Raw genomic sequence first — 4,130 nt, 5'->3', positions numbered from 1 at the left:
GGTTGCGGTGAGCCCAGATCATGCCATTGCACTCCAGCCTGGGCAACAACAGGAAAACTCCATCTCAAAAAAAAAAAAAAGATATAATTCACATACAACACAATTTACCCACTCAGGCATGTAATTAAATTGCTTTTTGTTTTTGTTTCTGGTTTTTTTTTTTTTTTTTTAGATGGAATCTCACTCTGTTGCCAGGCTGGAGTGCAGTGGCACAATCTCAGCTCACTGCAACCTCTGACTCCCTGGTTCAAGCAATTCTCCTGCCTCAGCCTCACGAGTAGCTGGGATTACAGGCATGTGCCACCATGCCAAGCTAATTTTTGTACTTTTAGTAGAGATGGGGTTTCACCATGTTGGCCAGGATGGTCTCAATCTCCTCACCGTGTTGGCCAGGATGGTCTTAATCTCCTGACCTCATGATCTGCCTGCCTCGGCCTCCCAAAGTGCTGAGATTACAGGCGTGAGCCACTGCGCCTGGCCGTAATTAAATTGTTTTTAAGTCACGGGGTTGATGTGGCAACAGTCACCATAGTCAATGTTGGAATGGTTTCACCACCTCAAAAAGAAACCTGGTACTTGTTAGCTGTCATCCTCCTGTACCTTGATCCATCTCTCTACCTCCCATTCCCAACCCTGAGCAACTACGAATCTACTCTACAGATTTGCCTATTCTGGACTTTTGTATAAATGTAATCCTATAATATATGGTCTTTTGTGACTGGCTTCTTTCACTTCACATAATGTTTCTAAGTTCATCCATGTTGTAGCATGTATTAGTACTTCATTCCTTTTTATGGCTGAGTAATATTCCATTGTATGGATATACCACATTTTCTTTATCCATTCATCAGTTGATGGACATTTAGGTTATTTCCACTTATTGGTTATTATGGAAAATGCTACTATAAACGTTTGTGTACAAATTTTTACGTGGTCATATGCTTTTATGTCTCTTGGGTTCATACCTTCAGAGAAGTGCTGGGCCAGATGGTAACTCTGTTTAATTATTTGAGGAACCACCAGACTCTCTTCCAAAGTGCTGCATCATTTTACATTTCCACCAGCAATATGTGAGGGTTCCAGTTTCTCTGCATTCCTGCCAATGCCTATTATTTTCCACTTTTTAAAATTACAGCCATCCTAGCAGATACACTAGTAGTATGTCATTGTGGTTTTGATTTGCATTTTTCCAATGACTAATGATGTCAGTAATCTTTGTATGTTTTTCTTGGCCATTTGTATATCTTGGAAAAATGTCAGTTCAAATCCTTTACTCATTTTTAGTTAGATTATTTGTCTTTTGATGGTTGGTTTGAAGAAAGTTGTTTGTTTGTTTTTTTGTTTGTTTGCTTTTTTTTTTTTTTTTGAGACACAGTCTTGCTCTGTCACCAGGCTGGAGTGCAGCGGTGCGATCTTGGCTCACTGCTATCTCTGCCTCCCAGGTTCAAATGATTCTTCTGCCTCAGCCTCCTGAGTAGCTGGGACTACAGGTGTGCACCACCAAGCCTGGCTAATTTTTTATATTTTAGTGGAGATGGGGTTTCACCATGTTGGCCAGGATGCTCTCCATCTCCTGACCTCATGATCTGCCCCCCTCAGCCTCCCAAAGTGCTGGGATTACAGGCATGAGCCACTGCACTCGGCCTGAAAGTCCTTTATCAGATATATTATTTGACATATTTTCTCCTATTTTGTGGGTTGTCTTTTCACTTTCTTGACGGTATCCTTAGAAGTACAATTTTTTTTTTAATTTTTAAGAAATTCAATTTGTCTATTTGGAGGGAGAAGGATAGTGCTTTTGGCATCATATCTGAGAATCTTTTGCCAAATCCAAGGTTGTAAAATCATACCTAAGGATAGGTCACATCTAAGAGTTCTTTGCCAAATCCAGGGTAATTTTTTTTTTTTTTTTTCCGAACAGGATCTTACTGTCGTCCAGGCTGGAGAGCAGTGGCGTGATCCTGGCTCACTGCCACCTCTGCTTCCGGGGCTCAAGAGATTTTCCAGCCTTAGCCTCTTGAGCAGCTGGGACTGCAGGCACAAGCCACCAAAAATGCCCAGCTAGTTTTTGGATTTTACATAGAAATAAGGTTTCGCCATGTTGCCCAGGCTGGTCTCGAACTTCTCAGCTAAAAACCATCTGCCTGCCTCAGCCTCCCAAAGTGCTGAGATTTCAGTCGTGAGCCACCGTGCCCAGATCCAAGGTAATTTCTTTTAAGGGTTTTCTTGTTTCACTTCTAACATTTAGGTCTTTGATGTCTTTTGAATGGATTTTGTTTCTGGTGTGAGCTAAGTGTCCAACTTCATTGCTGAAAAGACTATTCTTGTCTTACTGAATGGTCTCGGCACCCTTCTTGAAAATCAATTGATCACAGATGCATGGGTTTATTTCTAGACTCTTGATTCTATTTCATGGGTTTATAGGTCTATTTTTGTGCAAGTACCACACTGTCTTGATTATTGTTTTGTGGTGAATTTTGAAATCAAGAAGTATGCGTCCTCCAACACGAGTCTTCACTTTTAAGATTGGGTTTTCTGGGACCCTTTAAATTCCATGTGAAATTTAGGATCAGCATGTCAGTTTCTACAATGAAGCTAGCTGAGATTCTGACAAACATTGCATTAAATCTGTAGAGAAATGTGGGAACTATGGCTATCTTAACAATGTTAAGTCTTCTGATCTATGAACATGAGATGTTTTTCCATTTCTTTTGATCTTTTTAAATTTCTGTCAGTTTTGCAGTTCTCAAAGTATAAGTTTTGCTCATTTTGTTAAATTTATGTTTCGGTAATTTATTCCTTTTAATGTTATCATAAATGGAAATGGTTTTGTGTTTTTGTTTTTGTTTTCTTGAGACAGACTTTTACTCTGTCGCCCAGGCTGGAGTGCAATGGTGTAATCTCGGCTCACTGCAACCTCCGCATCCCGGGTTCAAGCGATTCTCCTGCCTCAGCCTCCTGAGAAGCTGGGACTACAGGCACCTGCTACCATACCCAGCTAATTTTTGTATTTTAAGTAGAGATGGGGTTTCACCATGTTGGCCAAGCTGGTCTTGAACTCCTGGCCTCAATTGATCTACCTGCCTTGGACTCCCAAAATGCTGAGATTACAGGTGTGAGCCACTGTGCCTGGCCTAGGAACTGTTTTGTTGTTGTTGTTGTTGTTTTGTTGTTTTTGTTTTTTGAGATGGAGTTTCGCTCTTGTCGCCTAGGCTGGAATGCAATGGTGAGATCTCAGCTCACTGCCACCTCTGCCTCCCAGGTTCAAGCGATTCTCCTGCCTCAGCCTCCTGAGTAGCTGGGATTACAGGCGTCCACCGCCATGCCCAGCAAATTTTTGTATTTTTAGTTGAGACGGGGTTTCCCAATGTTGGCCAGGCTGGTCTCAAACTCCTGACTTCAAGCGATCCACCCACTTCGGCCTCCCAAAGTGCTGGGATTACAGGCGTGAGCCACCGCACCCAGTGGAACTGGTTTTTTTTTTTTTTTTTTTTTTTGGTTTGTTTTTAATTTTCATTTTTGGATTGTTGTTTGCAAGCACATTGAAATACATTTGATTTTTATATATTGATCTTCTATCCTGCAGCCTTGCTGAACTCATTTATTGGTCCAAATAATTTTTTAGTGAATTTCTTAGGACTTTCTGTATATAAGATCATGTCATCTGTGAATACAGACAAATTTTATTTCTTACTTTTTCACTGGGATGCCTTTTACTTCTTTTTCTTGTCTAGTGTGAAAGGAAAATAAAATTTGGGACCTCAATTCACTCTGCCAAAAGAAAAAAATTAAGCTGAAAGCTGAGTCCTGCAAGAAGTTGCCTTTCCTTTTGTTCCTAAGCAGATAGCTGCAGATAAAAGGTTAAATATCTCTACAAGTAGCTACTCTATGTTCACCTTATCTTATGTAAAGTGCTGATTAGGCTGGGCGCGGTGGCTCATGCCTGTAATTCCAACACTTTGGAAGGCAGAGGTGGGCAGATTGCTTGAGTCCAGGAGTTTGACATCAGCCTAGGCAACATAGCAAAACTCCGTCTCTACTAAAAGTGCAAAACATTAGCCAGGCATGGTGGTGCGTGCCTATAGTCCCAGCTACTCAGGAAGCTGAGGTAGGAGAATCACCTGAGCCCG

The sequence above is a fragment of the Gorilla gorilla genome, chromosome 12, assembly GCF_029281585.2.
Source record: "Gorilla gorilla gorilla isolate KB3781 chromosome 12, NHGRI_mGorGor1-v2.1_pri, whole genome shotgun sequence".
NCBI lineage: Eukaryota > Metazoa > Chordata > Mammalia > Primates > Hominidae > Gorilla > Gorilla gorilla.
Note: the sequence above shows the minus strand (reverse complement) of the source record.